Source organism: Lemur catta, chromosome 5 (genome assembly GCF_020740605.2).
Source record: "Lemur catta isolate mLemCat1 chromosome 5, mLemCat1.pri, whole genome shotgun sequence".
Classification (NCBI taxonomy): domain Eukaryota; kingdom Metazoa; phylum Chordata; class Mammalia; order Primates; family Lemuridae; genus Lemur; species Lemur catta.
In genome coordinates this window covers 87,125,777-87,144,008 of record NC_059132.1, presented here as the reverse complement: position 1 = coordinate 87,144,008, position 18,232 = coordinate 87,125,777, and positions in this window count along the sequence as shown.

Sequence of the window (18,232 nt, the reverse complement as noted above, 5' to 3'; positions counted from 1 at the left end):
AGTCAAAGACACTGTCCCCTAGCATCTCTTCCCCACTCTCGTTCCCATTCCTCACCCTCTATCCCAAGAGGAAATCGTGGATGCAATTTTTAAATACACAACAAATAAGGTAACACAGTATTTATGGATATCTCATTACAAAGCAAAAGTATAAATATAAGAAGTACATACATAGCAAGGTAAAATATTATAAGCTGTAAAGGACCTTATTAATTCCTTTTTAATTCAAGGAAAAGTAATTAAGGATAATTGAATACTTTCAGTATCGAAAAATATTACATAGCTATAATCTCACTCTTCCTTTTCCGTTGAGTGTGAGAAAATGATAGCAGAAAGTTGGGAGCTGGGAACTAGAGATAAGATAGTGTTTCTTCCTTCCAGCAATCCTTCGTTTAGAAACTGCAAGAGGAAGAGACTAGAAGAGACCCACAGCTGATCTCTGAGAAGTGAGTAGCTGGAGGCACCATGACACCAGCCAAGCCTAAAGGATAAAGCAAATCCCTGGGCAGGGTTGTTCATTCCAAGCTAAGAAATGCAAGGTAAGCTGCAGGAAAGCATTCTAGTCAGGGCCTAGGTGTGTCTGATTATAATAAAAAATATATATATACCTGTAACATTAGTGAAAAAGCTACCCAACTTTTCCGTAATTTTCCCATAGTCTTTGTTTAGTGTAAGAATGACTATAAAGCTTCAGTTAAATAGTCATGAAAGCTATCTAAACAAGGCTTTTAATTGAAAAGCCAAACTAATGTACAAATTGTGGATTAGACATCAAGAGCAAGATTTCTAATTAAACAAGGAGATTAAGCCTATTCATCTCTGCTCCTTCCTAAAATTCAACCAATACTAATATTAAAGGAATAAAAAAAATACATTAACTGCCAAGTTTGCAGAGTATGGGTGGGGCTTGGCCACTGACCCAAGACTGGGGAGAGAAAAATGGAAGTCTCAGAAAGGAAACCACGGGAATATAAGAGAGCCAACAACAGCAGGAGAGAGGAATCAGCAAAGGTCTGAAAGATGGAAAGGAGGTCAGCTTGTCGCACCGAGTCAAAGAGAGAAGGCAAGAAACTGCCACACTGGAGGGTAGAGGGAAAAAGACACGAGGAACTAATCCCTCCACATTATAGACTCCCAGAAAGATACAAGATTCGGAGGCACTGGGAGACAAGTCAGACTGATAAATGACACCCTCCTTTTTCCTCAATTGAGTACGCAACCAGTCCAGATATAGATGCAAGAGCCAGGCAATGGGAGATCAAAATGTCACCTTTAATGTGGAATCCTGGATTGGATTCTGGACCAGAAAAAGATTTGTAGAAAAACTAATGAAATTCGAATAAGGTTCCATGGATTGGTTAATTGTAATGTATTATGAATCTCCGGTTTTCTATCTTCATCCTGTGGTTATGTAAGAAGTTATAATTTGACATTAAGGAACGCTAGTTGAAGGGTATACAGGAATCCTCTGTACTATTTTTGTAAGTTGTCCATAAGTCTAAAATCACTTCAAAATTAAACATTTTTAAAAAGTTAAATGTCTCCTTAATTACTGATAAAGCTAATATTAGAAAACATAGCTTATTCTGCCTGAATCGGATAAATGTGCCTACTTTGCTCCTGAATTAGACAGATTTACCTACTCGTAATTGCAGGCTATGATGGGCCAGCTCCAGTCTCACCACAGAACAGAGCCAGCAGGCTCCACGCTGGTGCATCGCCAAGAGCCGATGAGAACACCTGCTCTGCGACAGACAGGCAGATCTTCAGTTTAAGATCCCAGAATCACCTGAAAGAAAGGGGAGAGGAAAGGGCTGGGCGGTGCCTCCACGGTTCCTTTCCCACTCTCTTCAAGTAAGTCAGCCACTCCGTGATGCCCCGGGAGGAGTCGAGGAGGGAGAAGGAAGAATCCAGGAGCATTATTCTCATGCAGTGTTCCTAGTCTTTTTGATCTAAGATCCTTTTGCACTATTAAAAATAACTGAAGACCCCAAAGAGCTTTAGTTCATGTTGGTTATATATTTCAACATTTACTCTAAAACTGATTCTCTTTAGTATTTATTTATTAATTCATTTAAATAGTATTAATAAACCCAGTGTATGTTAACATGAATCACATATTTTATGAGAAATAATTATATTTTTCAAAACCAAAAAGTATACAGAGAAGAGTGGCCTTGTTTCATATTTTTACCAATTTCTACAATGTCTGCCTTAACAGAAGACAACTAGATACTCATATCTGCTTCTGCGTTCAATCTGCTCTGATATCACACATCATGTTGCCTCTGGAAAATGCCCCTGTACCCTCATAGAAGGATAAGAGTGAGAACGGCAAATAATATCTTAGTATTATTACAAAAAAGTCTTTTGACCTTTCAGCCCCCAAAGACTCCTGGACCACACTTTGAGAACTGGTGTTCTAATAAGTGCCCCTCTATATGCAGAACTGACGAGGCAAATTTTCCCCCAACAGGACCCAGTGCCTATGACGAAGGCGAAAGGAAGGCTGAGCCTGAGACAGAGAGGCTTTGGCTGAAAGTCTGTCGATGAAGAGGTTAAACCCCTCCCCCTAAGCCCCCCTTTTAGCTGACATGGTCAGGTGACTGTCTCTCTCACCATGCTGGCAATTTACTGAGAGGCTAAACCCTGACAATCTCCAGACTCAGGGATGCCAGTAGAGCTGAGAAACACCCTACCAAAACAGGAAAACTGGGTGGAGTCATGCAAAGTTTCGAGGACATCCCCCATTCCCATTGCCCTACTGGGCTCCTAGAATCCTGGCAGCCTACTTTGTTACCCATCCTACACACACACACCCTAAGTAAGAGATTGAATAATTCTACCTTGAAGAAACTGAACAAGGCAAGATAAAAAGACCTATAAATACTGAGAGTTGGAATATCTATCAGTGAAATAGCCCCAGCCAATTACCCAAAACTAAAACCCAGGTCTTGACAAGCCCTGCCTCTGTACCAGCAGTTCCAATAGCTTTAGATGCATCACTTTTACGTGGTAATAGATGGTCCAGAATGACTAAGCCAGACATTTTCAGAAAGCATCCAATCGGAAAAATAGACAAAATGATAAAAACAGACTGAAAGGACAACATGTTTTTGAAAAAGGAACATTCATCAAACAACAAAGGACTTCTTGGAATTTAAAAACATAAAAGCAGAAATTTTGAAATCAATAAAGCCTTTGGAAGACACAGTTGAGAAAGTCTTTCAGAAAGTAGATCAAAGAAAAATTAATAGAAGATAGAAAAAAAAAAAATGCTTAGATCAGAAAATCGATATACATTAAACATGCAACAAACACAACCCCAGAAAGAGATAACTGAGAAAATTGTCAAATAAATAAACATTGAAAACTTCACAGAATTGAAGAGCATGAGTTTCCAAATTGAAAGAGCCCATCACACTCCCAGGAAAATACACAAATATATGAAGAAAAAAAAAACACACATAGATATGAAACACCAGAATACAAGAAATAAAGAGAAGATCCTAAAACCTTCAAGAACGCAAAAATACTAGCACTCTGGGAGGCTGAGGCAGGAGGATTGCTTGAGGTCAGGAGTTTAAGACCAGCCTGAGCAAGAGTGAGACTCCATCTCTACTAAAAGCAGAAAAAATTAGCGAGGCACGGTGGCATGTGCCTGTAGTCTCAACTACTTGGGAGGCTGAGGCAGGAGGATTGCTTGAGCCCAGGAATTTGAGGTTGTTGTGAGCTAGGCTGGTGCCATGGCACTCTACCCTGGGCAACAGAGCAAGACTCTGTCTCAAAAAAAAAAAAAATAGGGACACATAACAATGGTGATTCAGAATGGCATCTGGGAACTGCATGACAATGGTGGAATGCCTTCAAAATTCTGAAGAAAAATGCTATCCACCTAGAATCCTAAACTCAAACCATCATTCAGGGATGAGGATAGATTAAAGACATGCACAAATGCAAAATCTAAAAAATGTTACTTCCCAGGCATCCTTTTTCAAGGTGCTCCTGGAAGGTGCAATCCACACTGAAAGGAAGGATTCAACCAAGGAGAGAAAATATGAAATCCAAGAGAGAAGGAATGACAGCCAGTCGTCAAGATGGCCCCAAATGAGCCCCTCCTCCTGGTATTCACAGCCTTGTATACTCCCTCCCGTTTTGGACAAGGATTGGTCTAAGTGGCCGATTGAAGATGGGAAGATGGCAGAAGTAATAGTCTATTCCTTCTGAGATGAGGTTCCCTCTTGGTTGTTCTCTCCCGCTCTTTCTGTCTCCAGTCACTTACTTTGGGAGAAGCTAGCTGCCATGCTGTTAGCCACCCCACAGAGATGTCCATTTGGTGAAGACTGAATCCTCTTGCCAAGAGCCATGTGAGTGAGCTGAGAAGCAGATTCTGAGAAACCTGAATCAATGCCATCCGCCTAAGCTGTTCCTAGATTTATGACCCACAGAATCTGTGAGAAAATAAATGTTTGTTATTTTATGCTAAGTTGTGAGATGATACATTACATAGCAATAGACAACTAATACACAGGGGATCCAACACAGAAGAAAAGTGAAAGACATTTCCAAGATAAGGAAGCCCCAGGGAACAGTCGGGTAGCAGATTTGAGCAGAGCAGAAACTGTAGGAAGGATGTCTCCAAAAAAATGGAACTGATAAATTATCTTATATATTTTATGGTAGAGAGAAGTTGCGTGCACGTGTTCGATGTGAATACACATTTAGTTACATTCACAAACACTTCAGTTTCAGACTGAAATGTTAGCAGTTACACAGAAAGCTAAGCAAAAGAAAAAATGAAATAATTATTAACTCTAGGGAAAAAAGGTTGTTCAAGAAAATGTAACTAAAGCATATATCTAGCCAAATTGTGAATAATATTTATATAACCATAGAAATGTGATACCAGACATTGATTTACCCCCAAATTGTGATAATTCTACTGAGAGTTGGAAGAAATTAAAGTATGTATAGCAGGCAGCGGGGGTGGGGGGGGGGGTGGTAGAGTGTGCAGTTTAAGAAAGCTGAAAATTTATCTTTCGCAATAGGAAATCAATAGATAACATCTAAAATGTGAAGACAAAAAATTTTGTTCTGAGTATGTTATTGAGAAATTCAAAAGTTAATCCCAGGACAAGCTAAAAGAATTGCAAGTGATTGACTCTGGGCAGCAGAAATTGAGAGTGGGGCACAGTGGGGCCACATTGTGCTCTTCCGTAAGCTGTGTCATTTTCTTTGCCTCAAAAAAAAACCCAATTTGATTAAAATAAAATTTTAACAGCATTCACTGTTTTGGGGACAAATCAATAACACAATATCTACAATTGTAAATCAGAAAATGGAAAATTTCTTCATAGTTGTCAGTAGCTACCAGAAGATACCAAAAATAGACATAGTTCAATGTGGCTTCCTCTAGGAGGCAGGACTGGGAATGGTGATATTTATTGCTGCATTGCAAACCACCCCGAAATGTAGCAGCTTAAAATAAAAAGAATCAAGGCTTCAAACAAAAGCAATGCAGGGGTTTGGTGGGAGAGGTCTGTCTCTGCTCCACACAGAAGCAAGTCAGATAGCTCGACTGGAGCTTAACTGATATTCATCACAGATGTGCATGAAGTATCTTACACCATAGCTCCACAGTCTCCGAGAGCCAGGTCTTAAATTCCCACTCCTTGTGTTCTGCCTCAAGCCCGCACTAAATTTCTAACGTGACTTTATTCATCCATGCTGTTTTGCAAACTTGCTGTCAGCCCCTAGGAATAACAGAAAATCATCAAGATTAAAGAGAGACTAAAGGGCATGGAACAGGTATAAAGCCCTAGCCTGAAGGGACGTCACTCTCCCCAAGGCGGAAGTCTAGAGACTGGCAGGGGATTTGGAAAGCATTAGTTATGAGACGGTTCCCCAATCCTGAGGTATCCTTTCATGCTCAGGTTTGCTTTTGGATCTGGCACAGATGAGCAATGGGATGATACCTTAAATGAAGCGGCCATTTCCTATGTTGCTCCTGCATGTTTTCAAAGAAAAAGAACGGCAGCCGGCACTGGCCTTCTCCCTAACATCTCCGCAAGACTTAAGTTACATGCTTGAACAGCCAGATGGTAACAGCAAAGCTGCCTGTCATGGTCCAGAGGCCTGCCAAAAGACAAGCCAGTCTAAATCAAAGAAGAAAGAAACGCCATTCCCAGATCTCTTGGAAACTGTCCCAAGATGGAAGATTGACTCTTTTGTGTCTAAAGCCAAGTGACTGAACCAGGTTGGTTGACTTTTAAGATTGGAGACAAGTGACATTTATAAGGGTTGTGCCCTAGAAACACCCCATTGCTTTGATGCTAGGTAGTGAAGAGGAAAACAGTACAGCTCTGAGTGTAATAGGTCTTCCTGAGGAAAAGAACCCATTTTATTTTATTTATTTATTATTTTTTTTTAATTTCAGAATATTACTGGGGTACAAATGTTTAGGTTAGATATATTGCTTTCGCCCCGCCCAAGTCAGAGCTACAAATGTGCCCATCCCCCAGATGGTGCACACTGTACCCACTGCCCACCACATGCCTGACGCCCAGTGAATGATACTACCAAACGTGCACATAAGTGTTGATCAATTAGTACCAATTTGATGATGAGTACATGTGGTGCTTGTTTTTCCATTCTTGTGATACTTCACTTAGTAGAATGGGCCCCAGATCCATCCAGGATAATACAAGAGGTACTAGATCATCATTGTTTTTTTGTGGCTGAGTAGAACTCCATGGTATACATATGCCACATTTTATTAATCCACTCATGTATTGATGGGCACTTGGGTTGTTTCCACATCTTTGCAATTGTGAATTGTGCTGCTATAAACATTTGAATGCTAGTGTCTTTTTTATAGAATGCCTTTTTTCCTTTGGGTAAATGCCCAGTAATGGGATTGCTGGAGCAAATGGTAGTTCTACTTTTAGTTCTTTGAACTATCTCCATATCACTTTCCACAGAGATTTTAATAGTTTGCAGTACCACCGGCAGTGTATGAGTGTTCCTATCTCTCCACATCCACACCAACATTTATTGTTTTGGGACTCTTTGATAAAAGTCATTCTCACTGGAGTTAAGTGATATCTCATTGTGGTTTTGATTTGCATTTCCCTGATGATTAGAGATATTGAGCGTTTTTTCATATGTTTTTTGGCCACTTTTCTTTTGAAAAGGTTCTGTTCATGTCTTTTGTCCACTTTTTGATGGTGTTGTTTGATTTTTTCTTGTTGATTTCCCTGAGTTCTGTATAGATTCTAGTTATCAGCCCTTTATCAGATGTGTAGCATGTGAATATTTTCTCCATCAAGACAAGACCTGCCCTCCAGGAAGTACTCAGAACAGCATTACACACAAATCAGCACAATAGACACCCACTAGTGTAAAATCATCTAAAATCTAAAGGTCATTGTAGATACCACAATGGCTCAAGAGAGAAAACAAAACAACAAACTTCAACTCAACAGGATAAACAGAAATCAGCCCCACTTATCAATTCTTCAATAAGTGCGAATGGCTTGAACTGCCCACTAAAGAACCCATTTTAAAATAATTTTCCTTCATGCAAGTTACGGTAGCTTTGAAAACTGATTTTTCTTTTTGCTTTGCTTTTTGCTTCTGCCTGAAATGCTGCTATACTAATAGTATAAAATGTAAACTAGGCGAGGCTAAAACTTTCCTATTCTCTGTGTGAGTCATGACGGATTAGCAGTTACAATTGGGAAGAAATACAGCAAGGATAAAGGCAATCAACGGGTAATACCAGGACCTCAACCTCTTTCACAGCAAAGCCCTTTTATAGGATCGATAACATTCTCTCTGTTGAAGCTCTTTATGTATAGTAAATGAACAAAAATAGAAACAAAAATGTTTAAGCTTCATCTTAAGTTTACATTCCTTTACTCAGATCTTGTGAGTACTCTACTGTTTACTTATATATGTGTTTAAAAATTCAAAGGGAATTGCCAACTTGAAATTTTTTAATATACAAGGGGCTGTAAAAATATGTAAATAAATTAATCAAGAGTTGCCATTTAATTAGGAAAGACTGAAAGATGTTTCCATCAAGAAACCAGTATATTTTTACCTCCAAAGTTATGTATCATTTGTCTATTCAGAAAATATGTTTTGAAGAAGTATGTTTCAGGCACTATTCTAGGCTCTAGGGAACATAGCAGTGTTCTGGATATTCATTGCTGCTAAACAAATATCTCAAATTTTAGTGGCTTCAAAAATAACAACCATTTTGTTATTATGCCTCATAGTTCTTGGTTTTGACTGCCTAAGCTTACCTAAGTAGTTGTCTCTTGGGGTCTTTGATACAGTTGTAGCCAGATGGTAACAGGGGCCTGGAGTTATTGCAAAGTCTTCCTCAATCACGTGTTTGACAATTGATGCTGGCTGTTGACTAGAACCTCACCCAGGGCAATGAAACATGGCCTCTTTGTGTAGCCTGGGTTTCTCACAGCATGTGGCTGAGTTCCAAGACTGAGAGTCCCAAGAGGACCAGGAGGAAGCTGTATTGCCTTTTATGATTTAGCTTTGGAAATCACATAACATTGCTTCTGTCAATAATCACAGGCCATCCAAGATTCAAAGGAAAGAGGCAAAATAAGCATAGATCCCTCACCTCTCAATGAGAACAGTATCAATGTCACATTCTAACAAAACAATGGGAGATCTTGTTGTGGCCATCTTAGAAAATTCAATCTGCCATGACAAACAAAAATACTAAGTCTCTGACCTCATACATATGCTTAGGGACTGGAGGAGCCTGGCAATAAACAATTCAAGAGATAAATATGAGAAATATCAGATAACAACTTCTATGAAGAAGACTTAGGGAAAGGAAAAGGTATAGATGGTATTGAGCACACCATCTACATTGTAGAGTGGCCACTGAAGGCTTCTCTGATCAGGGGCCATTTGAGCAGAGATTCTAGGGGAACCGATCCATTGGGCCATGCAGATAACAGGGCAAGAGCACAGAATGATCAGGAAGCCAGTATGGTTAGAGAGTGACAAGGACTCAAAAAGAGGACAGAGAGGTTTCTGGGGGCCAATCTTGCAGGGCCCTTAGCCATGGTGAGAACCATAGACTGTTCTGAGTGAGATGGAAAGTCATTGAAGAGTTTTTAGTAGGCAAATGGCAAAATTAATTTGTGTTTTAGCAGGATAACTCTGGTCACTGTATGGAAAATAGAAGCATAGCAGCCAGATACAGAGTGGGAGTGGGAGACCAATTTAGAGACTCTTGAAATAATCCAGGTGTGATGATGGTATCTTGACCAAGGTATCAGCAGTGGAGGTGGTAAAAAGTGGTCAGGTTCTGATGTTAAAAACATCTAACTTCATTTTTTTAGCATTCAGATAATAAGCTATGTTTATGGATTTAAATATTAAAACCTGAGCTTAAATAATAAATGTTAAAGGATAAAAATGCATCAATTATCATTGGGCTACATATCCCAAGCAAATTTTTTTTTAATATAACAATATGGGTCATCTCTAAGACACTTTGTAAAACATTTCCTTCAACAAGTTTAATACTTTTCCCTCCTGTGACATAGTCTAGGCCACATATTCAAAGTGAAATGCAAATTAAAGAAATTATCACTTAGGCCAAAAAAACATTTGACTGAAATATCCAGGCAATTGAAGAAAAAGTGTTTTAGGGGTTCATACAACCTAGGTAATTCCCTCAAATTTTCACATCCCTTTATATATGTGGATAACTGTAGCAGCTGAGGTGAAACTCATAGGTGAGAAAAATGTCACCCCTGTGAGGTAAATGGCTTCTCGGAGGACAAGAGAGTAAATCACTCTGCAAGCTACTAGGTGCCCTAAAGGAGGTCATTCCCTCCCACACATCAGATCACTCGTTCCCAGGGTGTTTTACGCTCATGTCGGCTCATTGACCACACAGCCAGGATGGTTAGGCAGCTCTTTATAGATTATGGGTTATTTCCTTATTATGTTTGCTAAATGGTGGTGCATCTAATCATTTTTATCATGTAGGGAAATTTCATGAGGTCTCTCTGGCCCGGCCAAATCCCAAAACAGGATTCCTCCATTTATTCCCTCATGCCATAACCGAGAGTTAGCTGAACCAATTAGAGAGTGCATAATAAGCCAATTAGTTGTTCCTTGCTTTTCTTAATGAGTATAAAATGTGTGCCTGCTCAAATTACAGCTCATTTGACAAGATTCTTTGCTATGCTACTACTACTACAACTTGGCATTATTTCATTTCTTTCAGTATTAACGTCATCCATCACTATGGCTGAGCATCTCCTATGAGCTTCCATAGGAATTAAGCTTGTCCTTACAAGATAATCATTCACCCTTCAAATCCAGCATGATGACCAGCTATCTGAATTGCTGCAAAATGGCCCCTGAGCAAAACTAAGATGAAGCCAAACCACATCCTGAAGATGTAGCACTTTTCTGAGGAATCAGCTAGCACTTCGTATATAATAAATAGCTTTGGGTCCCATATTTCCAAAATTTATACCATTATCTTCCTGTGACAAGGGGTTAATCAGTATGTTTTGTTAGACTCTTTTTGTCACAATCCATTCACCAAGATCAAGCATGAAAAATGAGCAAAATTTATCCAAGGACCAAGATCCTGGCCGTGGATTATGGGGAAAAAGAAACTCTTAGGCTATTGTAAGACAGCTAGCTCTAGCATCCAAACGGAAAACAACCACCGAAAAAAAAAAAAAAGAAGAGTCAGAAAATTTTGTAACTTTGTCAACATTTATTTTCACCAAACAACTCATTAAATCACTATAAAAGTCAACGCATATGGTCGGATATGACAGTTTAAATTCTAGAAAGAGTTATAAGTCAAGTTAAACTCATAATACAAAATGTAGTCTGGGTGTCTCACCCATGAATTATAACATTTTTATTACATCTCATCTGCAAATTACCAACTTGTTCCCTGACCTGCCAATCTCTTGATTAAATGGGGGACTGTTAGGCATTGTGAAAATATATTATAGTAAAGAATAACTCCATCATTTGTCTGTATTTCTATATCCTTATTTAAAGCTTTATCACACGAACAGCTGGTCCAAACTGAATTGTTGATCCAGCAAAGTGATAGCAAAAGTGAGGAAGTAGGAAAAAAAAAACTGGCCAAAAGGCCAGTGTTCCATAGTCATTATCTTAGCTGTATCTCATCACATCTTTCTCTAATATTTGTGTATTTGTGATATTTTTGGTGTCCATTTTGATCACATTAGTTCCTTCTCTTTCAAGTTATTCTTGCTTTCCAGGTTTTATTCCCAAGGGCCTAACTGAAGGATATTTTATTGCGTCCTACACTGATAATGGGACAATAACTTGTACCCATCAAGTTTCCCCATAAAATGGTTTAATGTCTTGGATCAGTGCCAGTAGGTCAGCTAAGGAAGTGAATCAAGTAGGCATCATTTCACATTTATCAGAGAGCCACACTGCATTAGATGCTTATAAAGAACTTACTTAAAAATTGGCCTCTTTTAGGAACTTAGATTCTAAACATAAAGGACACATTAACATTTCAAAATATACAGAAGTACCTATATATATTGACCAATTTTAATAATTTTCCTTTTATTTGTATTTGTTTTGATTAAATATGTTTTATTTACTTTTTCTAGTTCCAAAGTACTATGTAATCATTACAGAAAATTTTGAAGATTAAAAAGTCCTAACAAAAGAAAATTATCACCTAACAATCTCAATACCCAAACACATGGAATGGGAACGTTTTATAGCTTTCATGATTTATGTTCTCCACTCGTAGTAAAAGAAAAAATATATTGCATTACTAGCAGAATTTTTCTCAAGAAGAAAACCATCTTTGTTTTGGGACACACCTAAGTGGACATGTTTGATTATAAACTTGAAGCCACAAGGCTTGACTTGAATCATCTAAGACAATACAAAGGAATATCTAGATGACCCAGCCTCAGAAATAGACAGAAAGCATAATCCAGACACAGAGGAGGAGTAAAGGAGAGAAAGTGCACCTCCGGCATGGTAGAAGTCCAGTGTCTTAAGTGGGAGAGTTAACCAATAATTTTTAAGGCAGATCTGTCTGAAGCATAGAATAGGAATGTCTAATGGGGTTTTTTTTGTAATTATTATGGGTATATAATAGTCATATATCTTCATAAGGTTCAAGTGATATTTTAATACAGGCATACAATGTGAATTAATCAAATCCGGGTAATTCGGGTACCCATCACTTCAGGCATTTATCATTTCCATGAGTTAGGAACATTCCAGTTCCACTCTATTAGCTATATTAAAGTATACCCTAACTTATTGTTGATTATAGTCACTTTGCTGTGCTGTCAAATATTGGTCATTTTATCTAAACTATATTTTTTTGCACCTATTAACCAGTTCCACTTTATCCCCTGCTCCCTGCTACCTTTCCCAGCCTCAGGTAACTATCATTTACTCTCTGTCTCCATGAGATCAATTTTTTTTTAATATTTAGCTCCCACATACAAGTGAGAACATGTGAGATTTGTCTTTCTGTGCTTGACTTATTTCATTTAACATGATGTTCTCCAGTTCCATCAATGTTGTTGCAAATGGCAGGATTTTATTCTTTTTGTGGCTATATAATATTCCATTGTATATATGTGCCACAATTTCTTTATCCATTCATCCATTGATGGAAGCTTAGGTTGATTCCATATGTTAGCTATTGTGAATAGTGTTTCAATAAACAGAGGAGTGCAGATATCTTTTCAATACACTGAATTCTGCTCCTTTGGATGTATACTCAGCACTGGGATTGCTGGATCATATGGCAGTTCTATTTTTAGTATTTTAAGAAATTTCCACACTGATTTCCACAGTGATTGCACTAATTTACATTCCCACCAACAGTGTTGCCCTTTCTCCACATCCTTGCTAGCATTCATTATTGCCTGTCTTTTTGATAAAAGCCATTTTTACTGGCATGAGAAGATATCTCATTGTAGTTCTGATTTGCATTTCTCTGATAACTGATGATGTTGAGTATTTTTTCATATACCTGTTGGCCACTGGTATGTCTTCTTTTGAGAAATATCTATTCAGATCCTTTGCCCATTTTTAAATTGGATTATTTGATTTTTTCCTATTGAGTTGTTGGAGCTCCTTATATATTCTAGTTATTAATCCTTTGTCAGATGGGTAGTTTGCAAATATTTTCCCCCATTCTGGGAGATGTCTCTTCACTTTGTTAATTGTTTCCTCTGCTGTGCAGAAGCTTTTTAGTTTGATGTGATCCCATTTGTCCAATTTTGTTTTGGTTCCCCGTTCTTTGAGGGTATTACTCAAGAAGTCGATGCCCAGACCAATACCAATGTCCTGAAGCATTTCCCCAATGTTTTCCTTCAGTAGTTTCATAGTACCTTAGTGTCATTGCAGGTGCTAGTGAGATCTATAGCTTGTAGCAAAGATTAGGACCAGCCATCAGCTGGTTAGAGGTGAACAAGGAGAACGATATTCCTGTCGGCATCATCTTTGACCATGCAGTCACACCCATATATAGTCTACCTGGAGAATAAAACAATTTTAACAGGGAAGAGAAGACATACAATGATATCTACTATTGTGTAGTTTCTAAATGACATGGCGAAGAAAATAATTTTTTACCATTTGTTTTCCTAGTGGGCTATATAAATGAAATCTTCAATGACAGCAACCAACAATGAGAAGAATATGATTAAAATCAGTTAGGATTGTGCCTGGCTGTTCTTAATATTCTACCCAACAAATAGTAATTAAACAATTACGGGATTTATCTGCCTCACAACTAAGAGTAGAAAGTGGTAGCCTGACACAGCGCCTCAATGAAGCCATCAATGCCCCGCCTCTTCTGTCTTTTGGAGTCCACCATCCTTGGCATGTAGGCTTTTTCCTCTGCACTTCCAACCTTATGGTTGTCAGGTGGCTGCGGCTTCCCTACGCCCCACCTCAACATCCCAGGGAGAAAGAAAGGGACTGAGCAAAAAGCCAAAAGGACAGGTGAACAAAATCTATCCTCTCTTAAGAAGCTTTTACAAAAGATTCACCCAGTGTCTTCTGTTTATACCCATTGGCCAGAATTGTGTCACGTGGTCACACTCAGCGGCAAGATGAAGGTGTACGGGTCTGAGATGGCCAGCCAGCCAGCAGCGCCTGTCACTTCGTATAAAACTATTTCCTTAGTGGCCACAGAAAGCTTGCACTTGGAAACAAATCACTGCTTCACAATCAAGCACCAGGAATGAGGAAAAGGAGAAGGGAGAGAAAAGAGAGGATAAAGAAAAACATTTCCTCATGGAGACCATTTTCTTGATATTTGATAGCATTTATGGCACACCAAAACTATTTCCTAGTGAGAGGGTGGCATGTTTTTCCCTAGAGATTTTTAAGGGTTCTCAGGTGCAATGAAATGGCTGGAAATGTTTTTGTAATTTATTTCCTACTGGAAAGCAAGGAAAGGGACAAGGTAGTCCTCTGAGTTGACATTTAATCCCAATCTGTGCTTCTGGAATATTAGGTTTCTATCTTCTTAAAACCATTTAGGAAAGTGTTCCTGGCAATGATGCAGAGGCTCCAATTACAGGAATGAGGGGAAAAATATGTTTAGATATTAAAATACTGAAATATTCCCCAGCGATACATTAACTGCTGTGGATAGTTTGATATAATGTCATTTTGTGTTTGAATGATAAATTTAGGATCAAGTTCTACAAGGGAGCTTCCTTTATAGACCGAAACATGTAAACATAAGATAGGAGGAAAAAAAAATCACAAAATCTTTTAAGAATCTAGATACTTAAGAGGGAATATTATCATCCCAAATATTCAGGGAAGAGTATCCAATTGAAAGAGAGAATGTGTATGTGTGTGGATGTGTTTATGTGTGTGTGTGAGAGAAAGAGAGAGAGAGAAGGAAGGGGAGAGAGAAAGGGAGACAGAACTGGGAGAGGGGAGCAGAAAAAAGACATAGAAATGCTTTCTATAAATAAAACTCTGAAAACACTGCATTCTACCTGAGCAGAAATTATTGACAGCAGCCTTATTTCGCTGACCTAGCAAGATATTTATTCAGCAAATCTCCTAACTACATAAGAACACATTGTCAAATTATTTAACTTTTGTTAATGACTTTTAAGAACAGCACTTCTTTGCAAACTCTTTGCCAGGGAGGCATATCTCTGGTTTACAAGTCCTCCTTCCCTGCTCTTGCTGCAGCTCCCATTCCCACTCCTCCCTGATCTAGCAGAGTCTTCCTCTTCCCACCCTTGGCTCCAAATCCCTGTTTAGCCATTTCTCTTTGTCCGAGAACCTGCATTATAGCCCTGCAATCTCATGTGTACTTGCCCAGACCAAATATATTTAAGTGGTTCCCTCCAATAATCCTCTTGTCTAAGCCCATATAATTTATGAAAAGGAATTTTGTGAAGGCTTAAATGTAGTCTGTGCCATATTCAATTTAATTCAATAAATATTTATTGAGCACCCACCTAGAATTGTACTATGCACTGTGTGAAATATAAAAGAAATATATACCATCGTCCCTCCTGTCAAGGAGTTTGCAATATTCCTGGGAATAAAACTTGGATGCTGAAGTAATTACAGGATGCAAGATAGTATAGAGCAATGCCATAAAATTATGTAACCAAGGCCAAAATATAAGGTACAGATAGCATTATATTTGGTCAGGGCAGGCAGGATGGAGCTGTGGGGAATAGTTCGTAGAGGAGGTGGAACTTGAGCTTGTCCTTGAGAGATGTATGGGCTCGGCTGGGAGCAGCAGCAGAGGAGGAGGGCACTTCAGGCAGTGGAAAGAGTGTGAGCAAAATCAGAGAGCAGGAGCAGCAGGCATCATATGTAAGGGGAAATGTGATGAGGCCAGCCTGACTGAAGAGAAGGGGGAAGGGGGTCACAAAGTTGTGTTAGAAAAAGCTGGACAGAAAGAATATAATGAAACCACAGAAAGCCTTGAAGGGCACAGTAACAAATTTGGACTTGAACCACATGCTCTCAGTCTCTCTGTATCGCTGCCTTGATGTTGTCCTGTCATTGTCATTACAGAATTCGTTCATTGACAGCCAGCTGAGAAGAGCAAGGGCCAGAGAGTGAGGAGGCACCGATCCTGCCCCACGTGCACCCCGAGCGCAGTCAGTCCGCTGCTCGAGCTTCAGCCTCACAGCTACAAAAACGAGAAAATCAATGCCTATGATTTAGGATTGTTGAGAAAAATAGAGATTATGTGTATAATGTACCTTGTAGATACAAAAAGATGGACTCTTTTACCAGTTTCATTCACTCAGTAACCCATTGTTGAATGTCGACTACTATGTACCATACACAGTTCAGCACTACGAAAACTAAAACAAAAGCAGTGCTTATTCTCAAAACATGAACAGATATGGTTTAAAACAATGCAAAGACAGTGGCTTGGAGTCGCATGTACTTGGAATTGAAACCCATTCCCACCATTTACTAGTTGTGTGACTTTGTGGAAACTATTTAATCACTCTGAGCATCAGTTTCATCATCTGTATAATTGATCTGATAGTATCTACCATGTAGGCTGATTTGAGGATTAAATGGAAATATGTAAAGAAACTAATATAGTGCTAAACAACTGGAGGCATTCGATAGATGCTATTTGCAGTATAGTGGAAAGGCAGGCACAAAAAATAATCTTATAACAAAAAGTAAATGACAGGGAAGGAGTTAGAGAAGTTTTCAAGGATGACATAGTCCCTGCCATGACACTTCAATGATTAATAGGATTTGCTAAGTGGGCATGTACTGGAAGAGAAAACAGCATGTAAAAACATAGAGATATTAAAGGTACTGGCATATTCTAGGACATGCATGCAGGTAAGTCAGTATTGCTAGATTGTAAAGTTCAAGGTGATGGAAGTCCAGGAGATGAAAATGGCCAGATAGACATTATGAAGATCCTGAATGCCACAGGAAGGGGTTTGGAGCCTATCCAATAGACAATGAGGGGTCATTGGGGAATGCTGAATAGCAAAGTGCCTTGATCAGCTCTTTATGTTGGAAAACTCTGTGCAGTATGGAGGTGGAGAAGCAGGGAGGGTATTAAGGAGGCCATTGAAGAATTCATATGAAACAAGGAGATAGAGGAGATGGATGATTATTGCAGAAATTTAGGAGTTGGTTCCAACAGAATTTGGTTTTGATTGGATTTTAGAGGAGGGTAAAGATTAGCAAAGCATCTAGAATGCTCCCCCTTTTCTTGCTGGAAGGTGGTACATTTCTTGAGATTGAGAATACAGACGAGAAGCTGATTTGGAATAAAGATGATAGATCCTGTCTGGGGTATGAGGAACTTGAGATGCCTGTGGAATAGCCAAGTAGAGATTTGGACATATTGTTCTGAAGTGCAGGCTGGAGAACTGAGCTGGCTGCTGTGGTAGTCCTGGAAGTCGCTGACATCCATGGAGGGAGGTTAGCCATGGGAATGGACTCACCCAGGGAAAGGGACAAGAGAAGAGGCAGGCCCTGCCTACCTAACCTTGATAATGGAGCTGCTCAAGTAGATGAAACTCCAATCCTTTTGGGTAAAAAGATGAACCTCAGACGTAGAGTCTGTGTAGGTATGCCCAAGGTCAAAGAAATCTATTCTATGGCATACTTTTTCTCTACGTGACGTAAGTTTCATTTGTCTGAGCGAAATGAGAGGGACCACATGGAGAGCAGATCTTGGATACGGAGGGACTACATACAGGATGACAATTATAAACACACTGTCTCTAGGAAAACACTTCATTTACAAAGCAGATTTGACAGCTCAAGTTGCTTTTTGGCAGAGCAGTCCTGCCTGGCCCCGGTGCGACCTGGTGAGCTTCGATTACAGCATTGATGCCGGCTCTACCACAGAGACCCCCTAAAAGGGGAGTGATAAATGAGGTCCTGTCAGGCTTCATTCCCTGGGTGGCCTTGAATCTCTGCCGTTATCTGTTACCCTGCCAGTACTGACAGTGATGAACACAAGGTAGCCGGCTAACGACACCCCGATTCATTACCCAAAAAGAAGGGAGAGCAGAAATAAAGGGAAGGTGACTGCCATGTGGAAGCTTCATGCACGTCAGTGCTGTCTTCCTCCCACAGGTTTGGATGGTGAAGAAATGATGGAGCCTGTTTGTCTCAAACAAGGGCTCTAATGATACTCGGAACAAAACGAGTCACA